Consider the following 24,105-nt stretch of genomic DNA (forward strand, 5'->3'; position numbering starts at 1 on the left):
CAGTGTAGGGATGTGCATTGAAATATGCGATATTTTGGAAAAAAGAATAAAGTAGCACCAAACATGGTAGATAATGAGGTACTTTGTTTTAGCCATAGGGACTCCGGTTGGCGACCACGATGATAGAAATGCTTGTACTCGAGTTTGAGCTTTATTTCGTGAAGATATGTTAAATGGTTCTTAAGATATAGACCAAAACACATTATAATACACAACAATTAGTAACAATTCAATATGCACATAATGACATATAATATATTGTTAGACGGTTGCCAGCCAACATTTTTACGTGAAATAAGAAAATTAAAACAAAATTGAATAGCTCCGTGGTAATTGGAATCAATTTTTGACAGAAGGTGTGCATCATGTGATCTCATTGAAAAGGTAAGGGTTATAGTCTTTCAAGTACAATATATGTTTCTACCTTCATTATTTTATGCTCTTTCTGCTAATTTGTGCCTTTCGTACCTATCCTGATGTGTAGAATATGAAAACAACATATTTTGTTCTAACATTGAAAATATATATACAGGGTGCATCAAAATAAACCGTTGCAGAAGACACGATAACATTTCGATTTCAGAAAGTTTTAAAAGGTTGATATAATTAGGTAGTTTCTCTTCGTGTTACGTGAAAATACACATATGTGATCCTCGTGTGTCAGATGCAAGCAACCTAGTGGTGTGTCAGTGTAGGGAAATGCAGTGAAATATGCGTTATTTTGAAAAAAATGATAAAGTAGTACAAATCATGGTAGATAATAAGGTACTTTGTTTTAGCCATAGGGACCGGGTTTACGACCGCTACGAGAGAAGTGCTTGTACTCGAGTTTGAGCTTTATTTCGTGAAAATATGTTAAATGGTTCTTAAGATATAGACCAAAACACATTATAATACACAACAATTAGTAACAATTCAATATGCACATAACGACATATAATATATTGTTAGACGGTTGCCACCCAACATTTTTACGTGAAATAAGAAAATTAAAACAAAATTGAATAGCTCCGTGGTAATTGGAATCAATTTTTGACAGAAGGTGTGCTTCATGTGATCTTATTGTAAAGGAAAGGGTTATAGTCGTTCATGTACAATATATGTTTCTAACTTCATTATTTTATGCTATTTCTGATAGTTAGTGCCTTTCGTACCTATCCTGATGTGTAGAATATGAAAACAACACATTTTGTTCTAACATTGAAAATATATATACAGGGTGCATCAAAATAAACCGTTCAAAGGCAAGATAACACTTCGATTTCAGAAAGTTTTAAAAGTTTGATATAATTAGGTAGTTTCTCTTCGTGTTACGTAAAAATACACATATGTGATCCTCGGGTGTCAGATGCAAGCAACCTAGTGGTGTGTCAGTGTAAGGAAATGCAGTGAAATATGCGTTATTTTGAAAAAAAAGAATAAAGTAGTACCAAACATGGTAGATAATAAGGTACTTTGTTTTAGCCATAGGGACCCGGGTTTGTGACCGCTATGAGAGAAGTTCTTGTACTCGAGTTTAAGCTTTATTTCGCGAAAATATGTTAAATGGTTCTTAAGATATAGACCAAAACACATTATAATACACAACAATTAGTAACTATTCAATATGCACATAATGACATATAATATATTGTTAGACGGTTGCCAGCCAACATTTTTACGTGAAATAAGAAAATTAAAACAAAATTGAATAGCTCCGCGGTAATTGGAATCAATTTTTGACAGAAGGTGTGCTTCATGTGATCTCATTGAAAAGGAAAGGGTTATAGTCGTTCATGTAGAATATATGTTTCTAACTTCATTATTTTATCCTCTTTCTGACAATTTGTGCCTTTCGTACCTATCCTGATGTGTAGAATATGAAAACAACACATTTTGTTCTAACATTGAAAATATATATACAGGGTGCATCAAAATAAACCGTTGCAGAAGACAAGATAACACTTCGATTTCAGAAAGTTTTAAAAGTTTGATATAATTAGGTAGTTTCTCTTCGTGTTACGTAAAAATACACACATGTTATCCTCAGGTGTCATATGCAAGCAACCTAGTGGTGTGTCAGTGTAGGGATGTGCATTGAAATATGCGATATTTTGGAAAAAATAATAAAGTAGTACCAAACATGGTAGAGAATAAGGTACTTTGTTTTAGCCATAGGGACTCCGGTTGGCGAGCACGATGATAGAAATGCTTTTACTCGCGTTTGAGCTTTATTTCGTGAAGATATGTTAAATGGTTCTTAAGATATAGACCAAAACACATTATCATACACAACAATTTGTAACAATTCAATATGCACATAATGACATATAATATATTGTTAGACGGTTGCCAGCCAACATTTTTACCAGAAATACGAAAATTAAAACAAAATTGAATAGCTCCGTGGTAATTGGAATCAATTTTTGACAGAAGGTGTGCATCATGTGATCTCATTGAAAAGGTAAGGGTTATAGTCTTTCATGTAGAATATATGTTTCTAACTTCATTATTTTATGCTCTTTCTGCTAATTTGTGCCTTTCGTACCTATCCTGATGTGTAGAATATGAAAACAATATATTTTGTTCTAAAATTGAAAATATATATACAGGGTGCATCAAAATAAACCGTTGCAGAAGACACGATAACATTTCGATTTCAGAAAGTTTTAAAAGGTTGATATAATTAGGTAGTTTCTCTTCGTGTTACGTGAAAATACACATATGTGATCCTCGTGTGTCAGATGCAAGCAACCTAGTGGTGTGTCAGTGTAGGGAAATGCAGTGAAATATGCGTTATTTTGAAAAAAATAATAAAGTAGTACCAAACATGGTAGATAATAAGGTACTTTGTTTTAGCCATAGGGACCCGGGTTTGCGACCGCTATGAGAGAAGTGCTTGTACTCGAGTTTGAGCTTTATTTCGTGAAAATATGATAAATGGTTCTTAAGATATAGACCAAAACACATTATAATACACAACAATTAGTAACAATTCAATATGCACATAATGACATATAATATATTGTTAGACGGTTGCCAGCCAACATTTTTACGTGAAATAAGAAAATTAAAACAAAATTGAATAGCTCCGTGGTAATTGGAATCAATTTTTGACAGAAGGTGTGCGTCATGTGATCTCATTGAAAAGGTAAGGGTTATAGTCGTTCATGTAGAATATATGTTTCTAACTTCATTATTTTATGCTCTTTCTGCTAATTTGTGCCTTTCGTACCTATCCTGATGTATAGAATATGAAAACAACATATTTTGTTCTTACATTGAAAATATATATACAGGATGCATCAAAATAAAACGTTGCAGAAGACAAGATAACACTTCAATTTCAGATAGTTTTAAAAGTTTGATATAATTAGGTAGTTTCTCTTTGTGTTACGTAAAAATATACATATGTGATCCTCTGGTGTCATATGCAAGCAACCTATTGGTGTGTCAGTGTAGGGAAATGCAGTGAAATATGCGTTATTTTGAAAAGAAGAATAAAGTAGCACCAAACATGGTAGAGAATAAGGTACTTTGTTTCAGCCATAGGGACCCGGGTTCGCGACCGCTATGAGAGAAGTGCTTGTACTCGCGTTTAAGCTTTATTTCGTGAAAATATGTTAAATGGTTCTTAAGATATAGACCAAAACATATTATAATACACGACAATTAGTAACAATTCAATATGCACATAATGATATATAATATATTGTTAGACGGTTGCCAGCCAACATTTTTACGTGAAATAAGAAAATTAAAACAAAATTGAATAGCTCCGTGGTAATTGGAATCAATTTTTGACAGAAGGTGTGCGTCATGTGATCTCATTGAAAAGGTAAGGGTTATAGTCGTTCATGTAGAATATATGGTTCTAACTTCATTATTTTATGCTCTTTCTGACAATTTGTGCCTTTCGTACCTATCCTGATGTGTAGAATATGAAAACAACACATTTTGTTCTAACATTGAAAATATATATACAGGGTGCATCAAAATAAACCGTTGCAGAAGACAAGATAACACTTCGATTTCAGAAAGTTTTAAAAGTTTGATATAATTAGGTAGTTTCTCTTTGTGTTACGTAAAAATATACATATGTGATCCTCGGGTGTCATATGCAAGCAACCTAGTGGTGTGTCAGTGTAGGGATGTGCATTGAAATATGCGATATTTTGGAAAAAAGAATAAAGTAGCACCAAACATGGTAGATAATGAGGTACTTTGTTTTAGCCATAGGGACTCCGGTTGGCGACCACGATGATAGAAATGCTTGTACTCGAGTTTGAGCTTTATTTCGTGAAGATATGTTAAATGGTTCTTAAGATATAGACCAAAACACATTATCATACACAACAATTAGTAACAATTCAATATGCACATAATGACATATAATATATTGTTAGACGGTTGCCAGCCAACATTTTTACGTGAAATAAGAAAATTAAAACAAAATTGAATAGCTCCGTGGTAATTGGAATCAATTTTTGACAGAAGGTGTGCATCATGTGATCTCATTGAAAAGGTAAGGGTTATAGTCTTTCAAGTACAATATATGTTTCTACCTTCATTATTTTATGCTCTTTCTGCTAATTTGTGCCTTTCGTACCTATCCTGATGTGTAGAATATGAAAACAACATATTTTGTTCTAACATTGAAAATATATATACAGGGTGCATCAAAATAAACCGTTGCAGAAGACACGATAACATTTCGATTTCAGAAAGTTTTAAAAGGTTGATATAATTAGGTAGTTTCTCTTCGTGTTACGTGAAAATACACATATGTGATCCTCGTGTGTCAGATGCAAGCAACCTAGTGGTGTGTCAGTGTAGGGAAATGCAGTGAAATATGCGTTATTTTGAAAAAAATGATAAAGTAGTACAAATCATGGTAGATAATAAGGTACTTTGTTTTAGCCATAGGGACCGGGTTTACGACCGCTACGAGAGAAGTGCTTGTACTCGAGTTTGAGCTTTATTTCGTGAAAATATGTTAAATGGTTCTTAAGATATAGACCAAAACACATTATAATACACAACAATTAGTAACAATTCAATATGCACATAACGACATATAATATATTGTTAGACGGTTGCCACCCAACATTTTTACGTGAAATAAGAAAATTAAAACAAAATTGAATAGCTCCGTGGTAATTGGAATCAATTTTTGACAGAAGGTGTGCTTCATGTGATCTTATTGAAAAGGAAAGGGTTATAGTCGTTCATGTACAATATATGTTTCTAACTTCATTATTTTATGCTATTTCTGATAGTTAGTGCCTTTCGTACCTATCCTGATGTGTAGAATATGAAAACAACACATTTTGTTCTAACATTGAAAATATATATACAGGGTGCATCAAAATAAACCGTTCAAAGGCAAGATAACACTTCGATTTCAGAAAGTTTTAAAAGTTTGATATAATTAGGTAGTTTCTCTTCGTGTTACGTAAAAATACACATATGTGATCCTCGGGTGTCAGATGCAAGCAACCTAGTGGTGTGTCAGTGTAAGGAAATGCAGTGAAATATGCGTTATTTTGAAAAAAAAGAATAAAGTAGTACCAAACATGGTAGATAATAAGGTACTTTGTTTTAGCCATAGGGACCCGGGTTTGTGACCGCTATGAGAGAAGTTCTTGTACTCGAGTTTAAGCTTTATTTCGCGAAAATATGTTAAATGGTTCTTAAGATATAGACCAAAACACATTATAATACACAACAATTAGTAACTATTCAATATGCACATAATGACATATAATATATTGTTAGACGGTTGCCAGCCAACATTTTTACGTGAAATAAGAAAATTAAAACAAAATTGAATAGCTCCGCGGTAATTGGAATCAATTTTTGACAGAAGGTGTGCTTCATGTGATCTCATTGAAAAGGAAAGGGTTATAGTCGTTCATGTAGAATATATGTTTCTAACTTCATTATTTTATCCTCTTTCTGACAATTTGTGCCTTTCGTACCTATCCTGATGTGTAGAATATGAAAACAACACATTTTGTTCTAACATTGAAAATATATATACAGGGTGCATCAAAATAAACCGTTGCAGAAGACAAGATAACACTTCGATTTCAGAAAGTTTTAAAAGTTTGATATAATTAGGTAGTTTCTCTTCGTGTTACGTAAAAATACACACATGTTATCCTCAGGTGTCATATGCAAGCAACCTAGTGGTGTGTCAGTGTAGGGATGTGCATTGAAATATGCGATATTTTGGAAAAAATAATAAAGTAGTACCAAACATGGTAGAGAATAAGGTACTTTGTTTTAGCCATAGGGACTCCGGTTGGCGAGCACGATGATAGAAATGCTTTTACTCGCGTTTGAGCTTTATTTCGTGAAGATATGTTAAATGGTTCTTAAGATATAGACCAAAACACATTATCATACACAACAATTTGTAACAATTCAATATGCACATAATGACATATAATATATTGTTAGACGGTTGCCAGCCAACATTTTTACCAGAAATACGAAAATTAAAACAAAATTGAATAGCTCCGTGGTAATTGGAATCAATTTTTGACAGAAGGTGTGCATCATGTGATCTCATTGAAAAGGTAAGGGTTATAGTCTTTCATGTAAAATATATTTTTCTAACTTCATTATTTTATGCTCTTTCTGCTAATTTGTGCCTTTCGTACCTATCCTGATGTGTAGAATATGAAAACAACATATTTTGTTCTAAAATTGAAAATATATATACAGGGTGCATCAAAATAAACCGTTGCAGAAGACACGATAACATTTCGATTTCAGAAAGTTTTAAAAGGTTGATATAATTAGGTAGTTTCTCTTCGTGTTACGTGAAAATACACATATGTGATCCTCGTGTGTCAGATGCAAGCAACCTAGTGGTGTGTCAGTGTAGGGAAATGCAGTGAAATATGCGTTATTTTGAAAAAAATAATAAAGTAGTACCAAACATGGTAGATAATAAGGTACTTTGTTTTAGCCATTGGGACCCGGGTTTGCGACCGCTATGAGAGAAGTGCTTGTACTCGAGTTTGAGCTTTATTTCGTGAAAATATGATAAATGGTTCTTAAGATATAGACCAAAACACATTATAATACACAACAATTAGTAACAATTCAATATGCACATAATGACATATAATATATTGTTAGACGGTTGCCAGCCAACATTTTTACGTGAAATAAGAAAATTAAAACAAAATTGAATAGCTCCGTGGTAATTGGAATCAATTTTTGACAGAAGGTGTGCGACATGTGATCTCATTGAAAAGGTAAGGGTTATAGTCGTTCATGTAGAATATATGTTTCTAACTTCATTATTTTATGCTCTTTCTGCTAATTTGTGCCTTTCGTAGCTATCCTGATGTGTAGAATATGAAAACAACATATTTTGTTCTTACATTGAAAATATATATACAGGATGCATCAAAATAAAACGTTGCAGAAGACAAGATAACACTTCAATTTCAGATAGTTTTAAAAGTTTGATATAATTAGGTAGTTTCTCTTTGTGTTACGTAAAAATATACATATGTGATCCTCTGGTGTCATATGCAAGCAACCTATTGGTGTGTCAGTGTAGGGAAATGCAGTGAAATATGCGTTATTTTGAAAAAAAGAATAAAGTAGCACCAAACATGGTAGAGAATAAGGTACTTTGTTTCAGCCATAGGGACCCGGGTTCGCGACCGCTATGAGAGAAGTGCTTGTACTCGCGTTTGAGCTTTATTTCGTGAAAATATGTTAAATGGTTCTTAAGATATAGACCAAAACACATTATAATACACAACAATTAGTAACAATTCAATATGCACATAACGACATATAATATATTGTTAGACGGTTGCCAGCCAACATTTTTACGTGAAATAAGAAAATTAAAACAAAATTGAATAGCTCCGTGGTAATTGGAATCAATTTTTGACAGAAGGTGTGCGTCATGTGATCTCATTGAAAAGGTAAGGGTTATAGTCGTTCATGTAGAATATATGTTTCTAACTTCATTATTTTATGCTCTTTCTGCTAATTTGTGCCTTTCGTACCTATCCTTATGTGTAGAATATGAAAACAACATATTTTGTTCTTACATTGAAAATATATATACAGGGTGCATCAAAATAAACCGTTGCAGAAGACAAGATAACACTTCGATTTCAGAAAGTTTTAAAAGTTTGATATAATTAGGTAGTTTCTCTTTGTGTTACGTAAAAATATACATATGTGATCCTCGGGTGTCATATACAAGCAACCTAGTGGTGTGTCAGTGTAGGGAAATGCAGTGAAATATGCGTTATTTTGAAAAAAAATAATAAAGTAGTACCAAACATGGTAGATAATGAGGTACTTTGTTTTAGTCATAGGGACCCAGGTTTGCGACCGCTATGAGAGAAGTGCTTGTACTCGAGTTTAAGCTTTATTTCGCAAAATATGTTAAATGGTTCTTAAGATATAGACCAAAACACATTATAATACACAACAATTAGTAACAATTCAATATGCACATAATGACATATAATATATTGTTAGACGGTTGCCAGCCAACATTTTTACGTGAAATAAGAAAATTAAAACAAAATTGAATAGCTCCGTGGTAATTGGAATCAATTTTTGACAGAAGGTGTGCATCATGTGATCTCATTGAAAAGGTAAGGGTTATAGTCTTTCAAGTACAATATATGTTTCTACCTTCATTATTTTATGCTCTTTCTGCTAATTTGTGCCTTTCGTACCTATCCTGATGTGTAGAATATGAAAACAACATATTTTGTTCTAACATTGAAAATATATATACAGGGTGCATCAAAATAAACCGTTGCAGAAGACACGATAACATTTCGATTTCAGAAAGTTTTAAAAGGTTGATATAATTAGGTAGTTTCTCTTCGTGTTACGTGAAAATACACATATGTGATCCTCGTGTGTCAGATGCAAGCAACCTAGTGGTGTGTCAGTGTAGGGAAATGCAGTGAAATATGCGTTATTTTGAAAAAAATGATAAAGTAGTACAAATCATGGTAGATAATAAGGCACTTTGTTTTAGCCATAGGGACCGGGTTTACGACCGCTACGAGAGAAGTGCTTGTACTCGAGTTTGAGCTTTATTTCGTGAAAATATGTTAAATGGTTCTTAAGATATAGACCAAAACACATTATAATACACAACAATTAGTAACAATTCAATATGCACATAACGACATATAATATATTGTTAGACGGTTGCCAGCCAACATTTTTACGTGAAATAAGAAAATTAAAACAAAATTGAATAGCTCCGTGGTAATTGGAATCAATTTTTGACAGAAGGTGTGCTTCATGTGATCTTATTGAAAAGGAAAGGGTTATAGTCTTTCATGTACAATATATGTTTCTAACTTCATTATTTTATGCTTATTCTGATAGTTTGTGCCTTTCGTACCTATCCTGATGTGTAGAATATGAAAACAACACATTTTGTTCTAACATTGAAAATATATATACAGGGTGAATCAAAATAAACCGTTCAGAAGACAAGATAACACTTCGATTTCAGAAAGTTTTAAAAGTTTGATATAATTAGGTAGTTTCTCTTCGTGTTACGTAAAAATACACATATGTGATCCTCGGGTGTCAGATGCAAGCAACCTAGTGGTGTGTCAGTGTAAGGAAATGCAGTGAAATATGCGTTATTTTGAAAAAAAAAAGAATAAAGTAGTACCAAACATGGTAGATAATAAGGTACTTTGTTTTAGCCATAGGGACCCGGGTTTGTGACCGCTATGAGAGAAGTGCTTGTACTCGAGTTTAAGCTTTATTTCGCGAAAATATGTTAAATGGTTCTTAAGATATAGACCAAAACACATTATAATACACAACAATTAGTAACAATTCAATATGCACATAAAGACATATAATATATTGTTAGACGGTAGCCAGCCAACATTTTTACGTGAAATAAGAAAATTAAAACAAAATTGAATAGCTCCGTGGTAATTGGAATCAATTTTTGACAGAAGGTGTGCGTCATGTGATCTCATTGAAAAGGTAAGGGTTATAGTCGTTCATGTAGAATATATGTTTCTAACTTCATTATTTTATGCTCTTTCTGCTAATTTGTGCCTTTCGTACCTATCCTTATGTGTAGAATATGAAAACAACATATTTTGTTCTTACATTGAAAATATATATACAGGGTGCATCAAAATAAACCGTTGCAGAAGACACGATAACATTTCGATTTCAGAAAGTTTTAAAAGGTTGATATAATTACGTAGTTTCTCTTCGTGTTATGTGAAAATATACATATGTGATCCTCGTGTGTCAGATGCAAGCAACCTAGTGGTGTGTCAGTGTAGGGAAATGCAGTGAAATATGCGTTATTTTGAAAAAAATGATAAAGTAATACCAAACATGGTAGATAATAAAATACTTTGTTTTATCCATAGGGACCCGGGTTTGCGACCGCTATGAGAGAAGTGCTTGTACTCGAGTTTAAGCTTTATTTCGCGAAAATATGTTAAATGGTTCTTAAGATATAGACCAAAACACATTATAATACTCAACAATTAGTAACTATTCAATATGCACATAATGACATATAATATATTGTTAGACGGTTGCCAGCCAACATTTTTACGTGAAATAAGAAAATTAAAACAAAATTGAATAGCTCCGCGGTAATTGGAATCAATTTTTGACAGAAGGTGTGCTTCATGTGATCTCATTGAAAAGGAAAGGTTTATAGTCGTTTATGTAGAATATATTTTTCTAACTTCATTATTTTATCCTCTTTCTGACAATTTGTGCCTTTCGTACCTATCCTGATGTGTAGAATATGAAAACAACACATTTTGTTCTAACATTGAAAATATATATACAGGGTGCATCAAAATAAACCGTTGCAGAAGACAAGATAACACTTCGATTTCAGAAAGTTTTAAAAGTTTGATATAATTAGGTAGTTTCTCTTCGTGTTACGTAAAAATACACACATGTTATCCTCAGGTGTCATATGCAAGCAACCTAGTGGTGTGTCAGTGTAGGGATGTGCATTGATATATGCGATATTTTGGAAAAAATAATAAAGTAGTACCAAACTTGGTAGAGAATAAGGTACTTTGTTTTAGCCATAGGGACTCCGGTTGGCGAGCACGATGATAGAAATGCTTTTACTCGCGTTTGAGCTTTATTTCGTGAAGATATGTTAAATGGTTCTTAAGATATAGACCAAAACACATTATCATACACAACAATTTGTAACAATTCAATATGCACATAATGACATATAATATATTGTTAGACGGTTGCCAGCCAACATTTTTACGTGAAATAAGAAAATTAAAACAAAATTGAATAGCTCCGTGGTAATTGGAATCAATTTTTGACAGAAGGTGTGCGTCATGTGATCTCATTGAAAAGGTAACGGTTATAGTCGTTCATGTAGAATATATGTTTCTAACTTCATTATTTTATGCTCTTTCTGCTAATTTGTGCCTTTCGTACCTATCCTTATGTGTAGAATATGAAAACAACATATTTTGTTTTTACATTGAAAATATATATACAGGGTGCATCAAAATAAACCGTTGCAGAAGACAAGATAACACTTCGATTTCAGAAAGTTTTAAAAGTTTGATATAATTAGGTAGTTTCTCTTTGTGTTACGTAAAAATATACATATGTGATCCTCGGGTGTCATATGCAAGCAACCTATTGGTGTGTCAGTGTAGGGAAATGCAGTGAAATATGCGTTATTTTGAAAAGAAGAATAAAGTAGCACCAAACATGGTAGAGAATAAGGTACTTTGTTTCAGCCATAGGGACCCGGGTTCGCGACCGCTATGAGAGAAGTGCTTGTACTCGCTTTAAAGTTTTATTTCGTGAAAATATGTTAAATGATTCTTAAGATATAGACCAAAACAGATTATAATACACGACAATTAGTAACAATTCAATATGCACATAATGACATATAATATATTGTTAGACGGTTGCCAGCCAACATTTTTACGTGAAATAAGAAAATTAAAACAAAATTGAATAGCTCCCTGGTAATTGGAATCAATTTTTGACAGAAGGTTTGCGTCATGTGATCTCATTGAAAAGGTAAGGGTTATAGTCGTTCATGTAGAATATATGTTTCTAACTTCATTATTTTATGCTCTTTCTGCTAATTTGTGCCTTTCGTACCTATCCTTATGTGTAGAATATGAAAACAACATATTTTGTTCTTACATTGAAAATATATATACAGGGTGCATCAAAATAAACCGTTGCAGAAGACAAGATAACACTTCGATTTCAGAAAGTTTTAAAAGTTTGATATAATTAGGTAGTTTCTCTTTGTGTTACGTAAAAATATACATATGTGATCCTCGGGTGTCATATGCAAGCAACCTATTGGTGTGTCAGTGTAGGGAAATGCAGTGAAATATGCGTTATTTTGAAAAAAAGAATAAAGTAACACCAAACATGGTAGAGAATAAGGTACTTTGTTTCAGCCATAGGGACCCGGGTTCGCGACCGCTATGAGAGAAGTGCTTGTACTCGCGTTTGAGCTTTATTTCGTGAAAATATGTTAAATGGTTCTTAAGATATAGACCAAAACAGATTATAATACACGACAATTAGTAACAGTTCAATATACACATAATGACACTTAATATATTATTAGACGGTTGCCAGCCAACATTTTTACGTGAAATAAGAAAATTAAAACAAAATTGAACAGCTCCGTGGTAATTGGAATCAATTTTTGACAGAAGGTGTGCGTCATGTGATCTCATTGAAAAGGTAAGGGTTATAGTCGTTCATGTAGAATATATGTTTCTAACTTCATTATTTTATGCTCTTTCTGCTAATTTGTGCCTTTCGTACCTATCCTTATGTGTAGAATATGAAAACAACATATTTTGTTCTTACATTGAAAATATATATACAGGGTGCATCAAAATAAACCGTTGCAGAAGACAAGATAACACTTCGATTTCAGAAAGTTTTAAAAGTTTGATATAATTAGGTAGTTTCTCTTTGTGTTACGTAAAAATATACATATGTGATCCTCGGGTGTCATATGCAAGCAACCTATTGGTGTGTCAGTGTAGGGAAATGCAGTGAAATATGCGTTATTTTGAAAAAAAGAATAAAGTAGCACCAAACATGGTAGAGATTAAGGTACTTTGTTTCAGCCATACGGACCCGGGTTCGCGACCGCTATGAGAGAAGTGCTTGTACTCGCGTTTGAGCTTTATTTCGTGAAAATATGTTAAATGGTTCTTAAGATATAGACCAAAACAGATTATAATACACGACAATTAGTAACAATTCAATATGCACATAATGACACTTAATATATTATTAGACGGTTGCCAGCCAACATTTTTACGTGAAATAAGAAAATTAAAACAAAATTGAATAGCTCCGTGGTAATTGGAATCAATTTTTGACAGAAGGTGTGCGTCATGTGATCTCATTGAAAAGGTAAGGGTTATAGTCGTTCATGTAGAATATATGTTTCTAACTTCATTATTTTATGCTCTTTCTGCTAATTTGTGCCTTTCGTACCTATCCTTATGTGTAGAATATGAAAACAACATATTTTGTTCTTACATTGAAGATATATATACAGGGTGCATCAAAATAAACCGTTGCAGAAGACAAGATAACACTTCGATTTCAGAAAGTTTTAAAAGTTTGATATAATTAGGTAGTTTCTCTTTGTGTTACGTAAAAATATACATATGTGATCCTCGGGTGTCATATGCAAGCAACCTATTGGTGTGTCAGTGTAGGGAAATGCAGTGAAATATGCGTTATTTTGAAAAAAAGAATAAAGTAGCACCAAACATGGTAGAGATTAAGGTACTTTGTTTCAGCCATACGGACCCGGGTTCGCGACCGCTATGAGAGAAGTGCTTGTACTCGCGTTTGAGCTTTATTTCGTGAAAATATGTTAAATGGTTCTTAAGATATAGACCAAAACAGATTATAATACACGACAATTAGTAACAATTCAATATGCACATAATGACACTTAATATATTATTAGACGGTTGCCAGCCAACAATTTTACGTGAAATAAGAAAATTAAAACAAAATTGAATAGCTCCGTGGTAATTGGAATCAATTTTTGACAGAAGGTGTGCGTCATGTGATCTCATTGAAAAGGTAAGGGTTATAGTCGTTCATGTAGAATATATGTTTCTAACTTCATTATTTTATGCTCTTTCTGCTAATTTGTGCCTTTCGTACCTATCCTTATGTGTAGAATATGAAAACAACATATTTTGTTCTTACATTGAAAATATATATACAGGGTGCATCAAAATAAACCGTTGCAGAAGACAAGATAACACTTCGATTTCAGAAAGTTTTAAAAGTTTGATATAATTAGGTAGTTTCTCTTTGTGTTACGTAAAAATATACATATGTGATCCTCGGGTGTCATATACAAGCAACCTAGTGGTGTGTCAGTGTAGGGAAATGCAGTGAAATATGCGTTATTTTGAAAAAAAAAAAGAATAAAGTAGTACCAAACATGGTAGATAATGAGGTACTTTGTTTTAGGCATAGGGACCCGGGTTTGCGACCGCTATGAGAGAAGTGCTTGTACTCGAGTTTAAGCTTTATTTCGCAAAATATGTTAAATGGTTCTTAAGATATAGACCAAAACACATTATAATACACAACAATTAGTAACAATTCAATATGCACATAATGACATATAATATATTGTTAGACGGTTGCCAGCCAACATTTTTACGTGAAATAAGAAAATTAAAACAAAATTGAATAGCTCCGTGGTAATTGGAATCAATTTTTGACAGAAGGTGTGCATCATGTGATCTCATTGAAAAGGTAAGGGTTATAGTCTTTCAAGTACAATATATGTTTCTACCTTCATTATTTTATGCTCTTTCTGCTAATTTGTGCCTTTCGTACCTATTCTGATGTGTAGAATATGAAAACAACATATTTTGTTCTAACATTGAAAATATATATACAGGGTGCATCAAAATAAACCGTTGCAGAAAACACGATAACATTTCGATTTCAGAAAGTTTGAAAAGGTTGATATAATTAGGTAGTTTCTCTTCGTGTTACGTGAAAATACACATATGTGATCCTCGTATGTCAGATGCAAGCAACCTAGTGGTGTGTCAGTGTAGGGAAATGCAGTGAAATATGCGTTATTTTGAAAAAAATGATAAAGTAGTACAAAACATGGTAGACAATAAGGTACTTTGTTTTAGCCATAGGGACCGGGTTTACGACCGCTACAAGAGAAGTGCTTGTACTCGAGTTTGAGCTTTATTTCGTGAAAATATGTTAAATGGTTCTTAAGATATAGACCAAAACACATTATAATACACAACAATTAGTAACAATTCAATATGCACATAACGACATATAATATATTGTTAGACGGTTGCCAGCCAACATTTTTACGTGAAATAAGAAAATTAAAACAAAATTGAATAGCTCCGTGGTAATTGGAATCAATTTTTGACAGAAGGTGTGCTTCATGTGATCTTATTGAAAAGGAAAGGGTTATAGTCGTTCATGTACAATATATGTTTCTAACTTCATTATTTTATGCTATTTCTGATAGTTTGTGCCTTTCGTACCTATCCTGATGTGTAGAATATGAAAACAACACATTTTGTTCTAACATTGAAAATATATATACAGGGTGCATCAAAATAAACCGTTCAGAAGACAAGATAACACTTCGATTTCAGAAAGTTTTAAAAGTTTTATATAATTAGGTAGTTTCTCTTCGTGTTACGTAAAAATACACATATGTGATCCTCGGGTGTCATATGCAAGCAACCTATTGGTGTGTCAGTGTAGGGAAATGCAGTGAAATATGCGTTATTTTGAAAAAAAGAATAAAGTAACACCAAACATGGTAGAGAATAAGGTACTTTGTTTCAGCCATAGGGACCCGGGTTCGCGACCGCTATGAGAGAAGTGCTTGTACTCGCGTTTGAGCTTGATTTCGTGAAAATATGTTAAATGGTTCTTAAGATATAGACCAAAACAGATTATAATACACGACAATTAGTAACAGTTCAATATACACATAATGACACTTAATATATTATTAGACGGTTGCCAGCCAACATTTTTACGTGAAATAAGAAAATTAAAACAAAATTGAATAGCTCCGTGGTAATTGGAATCAATTTTTGACAGAAGGTGTGCGTCATGTGATCTCATTGAAAAGGTAAGGGTTATAGTCGTTCATGTAGAATATATGTTTCTAACTTCATTATTTTATGCTCTTTCTGCTAATTTGTGCCTTTCGTACCTATCCTTATGTGTAGAATATGAAAACAACATATTTTGCTCTTACATTGAAAATATATATACAGGGTGCATCAAAATAAACCGTTGCAGAAGACAAGATAACACTTCGATTTCAGAAAGTTTTAAAAGTTTGATATAATTAGGTAGTTTCTCTTTGTGTTACGTAAAAATATACATATGTGATCCTCGGGTGTCATATGCAAGCAACCTATTGGTGTGTCAGTGTAGGGAAATGCAGTGAAATATGCGTTATTTTGAAAAAAAGAATAAAGTAGCACCAAACATGGTAGAGATTAAGGTACTTTGTTTCAGCCATACGGACCCGGGTTCGCGACCGCTATGAGAGAAGTGCTTGTACTCGCGTTTGAGCTTTATTTCGTGAAAATATGTTAAATGGTTCTTAAGATATAGACCAAAACAGATTATAATACACGACAATTAGTAACAATTCAATATGCACATAATGACACTTAATATATTATTAGACGGTTGCCAGCCAACATTTTTACGTGAAATAAGAAAATTAAAACAAAATTGAATAGCTCCGTGGTAATTGGAATCAATTTTTGACAGAAGGTGTGCGTCATGTGATCTCATTGAAAAGGTAAGGGTTATAGTCGTTCATGTAGAATATATGTTTCTAACTTCATTATTTTATGCTCTTTCTGCTAATTTGTGCCTTTCGTACCTATCCTTATGTGTAGAATATGAAAACAACATATTTTGTTCTTACATTGAAAATATATATACAGGGTGCATCAAAATAAACCGTTGCAGAAGACAAGATAACACTTCGATTTCAGAAAGTTTTAAAAGTTTGATATAATTAGGTAGTTTCTCTTTGTGTTACGTAAAAATATACATATGTGATCCTCGGGTGTCATATGCAAGCAACCTATTGGTGTGTCAGTGTAGGGAAATGCAGTGAAATATGCGTTATTTTGAAAAAAAGAATAAAGTAGCACCAAACATGGTAGAGAATAAGGTTGTTTGTTTCAGCCATAGGGACCCGGGTTCGCGACCGCTATGAGAGAAGTGCTTGTACTCGCGTTTGAGCTTTATTTCGTGAAAATATGTTAAATGGTTCTTAAGATATAGACCAAAACAGATTATAATACACGACAATTAGTAACAGTTCAATATACACATAATGACACTTAATATATTATTAGACGGTTGCCAGCCAACATTTTTACGTGAAATAAGAAAATTAAAACAAAATTGAATAGCTCCGTGGTAATTGGAATCAATTTTTGACAGAAGGTGTGCGTCATGTGATCTCATTGAAAAGGTAAGGGTTATAGTCGTTCATGTAGAATATATGTTTCTAACTTCATTATTTTATGCTCTTTCTGCTAATTTAAGCCTTTCGTACCTATCCTTATGTGTAGAATATGAAAACAACATATTTTGTTCTTACATTGAAAATATATATACAGGGTGCATCAAAATAAACCGTTGCAGAAGACAACACTTCGATTTCAGAAAGTTTTAAAAGTTTGATATAATTAGGTAGTTTCTCTTTGTGTTACGTAAAAATATACATATGTGATCCTCGGGTGTCATATGCAAGCAACCTATTGGTGTGTCAGTGTAGGGAAATGCAGTGAAATATGCGTTATTTTGAAAAAAAGAATAAAGTAGCACCAAACATGGTAGAGATTAAGGTACTTTGTTTCAGCCATACGGACCCGGGTTCGCGACCGCTATGAGAGAAGTGCTTGTACTCGCGTTTGAGCTTTATTTCGTGAAAATATGTTAAATGGTTCTTAAGATATAGACCAAAACAGATTATAATACACGACAATTAGTAACAATTCAATATGCACATAATGACACTTAATATATTATTAGACGGTTGCCAGCCAACAATTTTACGTGAAATAAGAAAATTAAAACAAAATTGAATAGCTCCGTGGTAATTGGAATCAATTTTTGACAGAAGGTGTGCGTCATGTGATCTCATTGAAAAGGTAAGGGTTATAGTCGTTCATGTAGAATATATGTTTCTAACTTCATTATTTTATGCTCTTTCTGCTAATTTGTGCCTTTCGTACCTATCCTTATGTGTAGAATATGAAAACAACATATTTTGTTCTTACATTGAAAATATATATACAGGGTGCATCAAAATAAACCGTTGCAGAAGACAAGATAACACTTCGATTTCAGAAAGTTTTAAAAGTTTGATATAATTAGGTAGTTTCTCTTTGTGTTACGTAAAAATATACATATGTGATCCTCGGGTGTCATATACAAGCAACCTAGTGGTGTGTCAGTGTAGGGAAATGCAGTGAAATATGCGTTATTTTGAAAAAAAAAAGAATAAAGTAGTACCAAACATGGTAGATAATGAGGTACTTTGTTTTAGGCATAGGGACCCGGGTTTGCGACCGCTATGAGAGAAGTGCTTGTACTCGAGTTTAAGCTTTATTTCGCAAAATATGTTAAATGGTTCTTAAGATATAGACCAAAACACATTATAATACACAACAATTAGTAACAATTCAATATGCACATAATGACATATAATATATTGTTAGACGTTTGCCAGCCAACATTTTTACGTGAAATAAGAAAATTAAAACAAAATTGAATAGCTCCGTGGTAATTGGAATCAATTTTTGACAGAAGGTGTGCATCATGTGATCTCATTGAAAAGGTAAGGGTTATAGTCTTTCAAGTACAATATATGTTTCTACCTTCATTATTTTATGCTCTTTCTGCTAATTTGTGCCTTTCGTACCTATCCTGATGTGTAGAATATGAAAACAACATATTTTGTTCTAACATTGAAAATATATATACAGGGTGCATCAAAATAAACCGTTGCAGAAAACACGATAACATTTCGATTTCAGAAAGTTTGAAAAGGTTGATATAATTAGGTAGTTTCTCTTCGTGTTACGTGAAAATACACATATGTGATCCTCGTATGTCAGATGCAAGCAACCTAGTGGTGTGTCAGTGTAGGGAAATGCAGTGAAATATGCGTTATTTTGAAAAAAATGATAAAGTAGTACAAAACATGGTAGACAATAAGGTACTTTGTTTTAGCCATAGGGACCGGGTTTACGACCGCTACGAGAGAAGTGCTTGTACTCGAGTTTGAGCTTTATTTCGTGAAAATATGTTAAATGGTTCTTAAGATATAGACCAAAACACATTATAATACACAACAATTAGTAACAATTCAATATGCACATAACGACATATAATATATTGTTAGACGGTTGCCAGCCAACATTTTTACGTGAAATAAGAAAATTAAAACAAAATTGAATAGCTCCGTGGTAATTGGAATCAATTTTTGACAGAAGGTGTGCTTCATGTGATCTTATTGAAAAGGAAAGGGTTATAGTCGTTCATGTACAATATATGTTTCTAACTTCATTATTTTATGCTATTTCTGATAGTTTGTGCCTTTCGTACCTATCCTGATGTGTAGAATATGAAAACAACACATTTTGTTCTAACATTGAAAATATATATACAGGGTGCATCAAAATAAACCGTTCAGAAGACAAGATAACACTTCGATTTCAGAAAGTTTTAAAAGTTTGATATAATTAGGTAGTTTCTCTTCGTGTTACGTAAAAATACACATATGTGATCCTCGGGTGTCATATGCAAGCAACCTATTGGTGTGTCAGTGTAGGGAAATGCAGTGAAATATGCGTTATTTTGAAAAAAAGAATAAAGTAACACCAAACATGGTAGAGAATAAGGTACTTTGTTTCAGCCATAGGGACCCGGGTTCGCGACCGCTATGAGAGAAGTGCTTGTTCTCGCGTTTGAGCTTTATTTCGTGAAAATATGTTAAATGGTTCTTAAGATATAGACCAAAACAGATTATAATACACGACAATTAGTAACAGTTCAATATACACATAATGACACTTAATATATTATTAGACGGTTGCCAGCCAACATTTTTACGTGAAATAAGAAAATTAAAACAAAATTGAATAGCTCCGTGGTAATTGGAATCAATTTTTGACAGAAGGTGTGCGTCATGTGATCTCATTGAAAAGGTAAGGGTTATAGTCGTTCATGTAGAATATATGTTTCTAACTTCATTATTTTATGCTCTTTCTGCTAATTTGTGCCTTTCGTACCTATCCTTATGTGTAGAATATGAAAACAACATATTTTGTTCTTACATTGAAAATATATATACAGGGTGCATCAAAATAAACCGTTGCAGAAGACAAGATAACACTTCGATTTCAGAAAGTTTTAAAAGTTTGATATAATTAGGTAGTTTCTCTTTGTGTTACGTAAAAATATACATATGTGATCCTCGGGTGTCATATGCAAGCAACCTATTGGTGTGTCAGTGTAGGGAAATGCAGTGAAATATGCGTTATTTTGAAAAAAAGAATAAAGTAGCACCAAACATGGTAGAGATTAAGGTACTTTGTTTCAGCCATACGGACCCGGGTTCGCGACCGCTATGAGAGAAGTGCTTGTACTCGCGTTTGAGCTTTATTTCGTGAAAAAATGTTAAATGGTTCTTAAGATATAGACCAAAACAGATTATAATACACGACAATTAGTAACAATTCAATATGCACATAATGACACTTAATATATTATTAGACGGTTGCCAGCCAACATTTTTACGTGAAATAAGAAAATTAAAACAAAATTGAATAGCTCCGTGGTAATTGGAATCAATTTTTGACAGAAGGTGTGCGTCATGTGATCTCATTGAAAAGGTAAGGGTTATAGTCGTTCATGTAGAATATATGTTTCTAACTTCATTATTTTATGCTCTTTCTGCTAATTTGTGCCTTTCGTACCTATCCTTATGTGTAGAATATGAAAACAACATATTTTGTTCTTACATTGAAAATATATATACAGGGTGCATCAAAATAAACCGTTGCAGAAGACAAGATAACACTTCGATTTCAGAAAGTTTTAAAAGTTTGATATAATTAGGTAGTTTCTCTTTGTGTTACGTAAAAATATACATATGTGATCCTCGGGTGTCATATGCAAGCAACCTATTGGTGTGTCAGTGTAGGGAAATGCAGTGAAATATGCGTTATTTTGAAAAAAAGAATAAAGTAGCACCAAACATGGTAGAGAATAAGGTTGTTTGTTTCAGCCATAGGGACCCGGGTTCGCGACCGCTATGAGAGAAGTGCTTGTACTCGCGTTTGAGCTTTATTTCGTGAAAATATGTTAAATGGTTCTTAAGATATAGACCAAAACAGATTATAATACACGACAATTAGTAACAGTTCAATATACACATAATGACACTTAATATATTATTAGACGGTTGCCAGCCAACATTTTTACGTGAAATAAGAAAATTAAAACAAAATTGAATAGCTCCGTGGTAATTGGAATCAATTTTTGACAGAAGGTGTGCGTCATGTGATCTCATTGAAAAGGTAAGGGTTATAGTCGTTCATGTAGAATATATGTTTCTAACTTCATTATTTTATGCTCTTTCTGCTAATTTGTGCCTTTCGTACCTATCCTTATGTGTAGAATATGAAAACAACATATTTTGTTCTTACATTGAAAATATATATACAGGGTGCATCAAAATAAACCGTTGCAGAAGACAATATAACACTTCGATTTCAGAAAGTTTTAAAAGTTTGATATAATTAGGTAGTTTCTCTTTGTGTTACGTAAAAATATACATATGTGATCCTCGGGTGTCATATGCAAGCAACCTATTGGTGTGTCAGTGTAGGGAAATGCAGTGAAATATGCGTTATTTTGAAAAAAAGAATAAAGTAGCACCAAACATGGTAGAGATTAAGGTACTTTGTTTCAGCCATACGGACCCGGGTTCGCGACCGCTATGAGAGAAGTGCTTGTACTCGCGTTTGAGCTTTATTTCGTGAAAATATGTTAAATGGTTCTTAAGATATAGACCAAAACAGATTATAATACACGACAATTAGTAACAATTCAATATGCACATAATGACACTTAATATATTATTAGACGGTTGCCAGCCAACAATTTTACGTGAAATAAGAAAATTAAAACAAAATTGAATAGCTCCGTGGTAATTGGAATCAATTTTTGACAGAAGGTGTGCGTCATGTGATCTCATTGAAAAGGTAAGGGTTATAGTCGTTCATGTAGAATATATGTTTCTAACTTCATTATTTTATGCTCTTTCTGCTAATTTGTGCCTTTCGTACCTATCCTTATGTGTAGAATATGAAAACAACATATTTTGTTCTTACATTGAAAATATATATACAGGGTGCATCAAAATAAACCGTTGCAGAAGACAAGATAACACTTCGATTTCAGAAAGTTTTAAAAGTTTGATATAATTAGGTAGTTTCTCTTTGTGTTACGTAAAAATATACATATGTGATCCTCGGGTGTCATATACAAGCAACCTAGTGGTGTGTCAGTGTAGGGAAATGCAGTGAAATATGCGTTATTTTGAAAAAAAAAAGAATAAAGTAGTACCAAACATGGTAGATAATGAGGTACTTTGTTTTAGGCATAGGGACCCGGGTTTGCGACCGCTATGAGAGAAGTGCTTGTACTCGAGTTTAAGCTTTATTTCGCAAAATATGTTAAATGGTTCTTAAGATATAGACCAAAACACATTATAATACACAACAATTAGTAACAATTCAATATGCACATAATGACATATAATATATTGTTAGACGGTTGCCAGCCAACATTTTTACGTGAAATAAGAAAATTAAAACAAAATTGAATAGCTCCGTGGTAATTGGAATCAATTTTTGACAGAAGGTGTGCATCATGTGATCTCATTGAAAAGGTAAGGGTTATAGTCTTTCAAGTACAATATATGTTTCTACCTTCATTATTTTATGCTCTTTCTGCTAATTTGTGCCTTTCGTACCTATCCTGATGTGTAGAATATGAAAACAACATATTTTGTTCTAACATTGAAAATATATATACAGGGTGCATCAAAATAAACCGTTGCAGAAAACACGATAACATTTCGATTTCAGAAAGTTTGAAAAGGTTGATATAATTAGGTAGTTTCTCTTCGTGTTACGTGAAAATACACATATGTGATCCTCGTATGTCAGATGCAAGCAACCTAGTGGTGTGTCAGTGTAGGGAAATGCAGTGAAATATGCGTTATTTTGAAAAAAATGATAAAGTAGTTCAAAACATGGTAGACAATAAGGTACTTTGTTTTAGCCATAGGGACCGGGTTTACGACCGCTACGAGAGAAGTGCTTGTACTCGAGTTTGAGCTTTATTTCGTGAAAATATGTTAAATGGTTCTTAAGATATAGACCAAAACACATTATAATACACAACAATTAGTAACAATTCAATATGCACATAACGACATATAATATATTGTTAGACGGTTGCCAGCCAACATTTTTACGTGAAATAAGAAAATTAAAACAAAATTGAATAGCTCCGTGGTAATTGGAATCAATTTTTGACAGAAGGTGTGCTTCATGTGATCTTATTGAAAAGGAAAGGGTTATAGTCGTTCATGTACAATATATGTTTCTAACTTCATTATTTTATGCTATTTCTGATAGTTTGTGCCTTTCGTACCTATCCTGATGTGTAGAATATGAAAACAACACATTTTGTTCTAACATTGAAAATATATACAGGGTGCATCAAAATAAACCGTTCAGAAGACAAGATAACACTTCGATTTCAGAAAGTTTTAAAAGTTTGATATAATTAGGTAGTTTCTCTTCGTGTTACGTAAAAATACACATATGTGATCCTCGGGTGTCAGATGCAAGCAACCTAGTGGTGTGTCAGTGTAAGGAAATGCAGTGAAATATGCGTTATTTTGAAAAAAAAGAATAAAGTAGTACCAAACATGGT

This window comes from Thermobia domestica, chromosome 9 (genome assembly GCF_964235325.1).
Source record: "Thermobia domestica chromosome 9, izTheDome1.hap1.1, whole genome shotgun sequence".
In the NCBI taxonomy this organism is placed as follows: Eukaryota; Metazoa; Arthropoda; class Insecta; order Zygentoma; family Lepismatidae; genus Thermobia; species Thermobia domestica.